We start from the raw sequence: 335 nt of genomic DNA on the forward strand, positions 1-335 counted from the left end.
TGCTCTTCACTTACCCCGTGCTGGGGACACTGTCCTGGTGCCACCCCCATTTTCCTGCAAGGCCCCTGGTGGGGGGAGGGAGCCGGGCCGACTCAGCCCTGGGGGGACCATTGCAGCCGTCCTGACCCCCGGCTGCAGGGCAGGTGGAGGCAACTTGGGGGTACTGTGGGTCCCTCCGGGTGTGTGGGCGGCTTTATTTCTGCACTTGTTTTAGAACCGCACCTCAGTTCACCAGTGAGCGGGTGCTCACACCCGCCTGGAAGCAGACCGTCCCGCCGCCCGCAGTGCCAGGCCTGTGCCCAAGGGCTCCCGCATCGCAGCTCTCCCGGCCGCTG

The sequence above is a fragment of the Myotis brandtii genome, unplaced genomic scaffold (assembly GCF_000412655.1).
Source record: "Myotis brandtii unplaced genomic scaffold, ASM41265v1 scaffold691, whole genome shotgun sequence".
Lineage (NCBI taxonomy): Eukaryota > Metazoa > Chordata > Mammalia > Chiroptera > Vespertilionidae > Myotis > Myotis brandtii.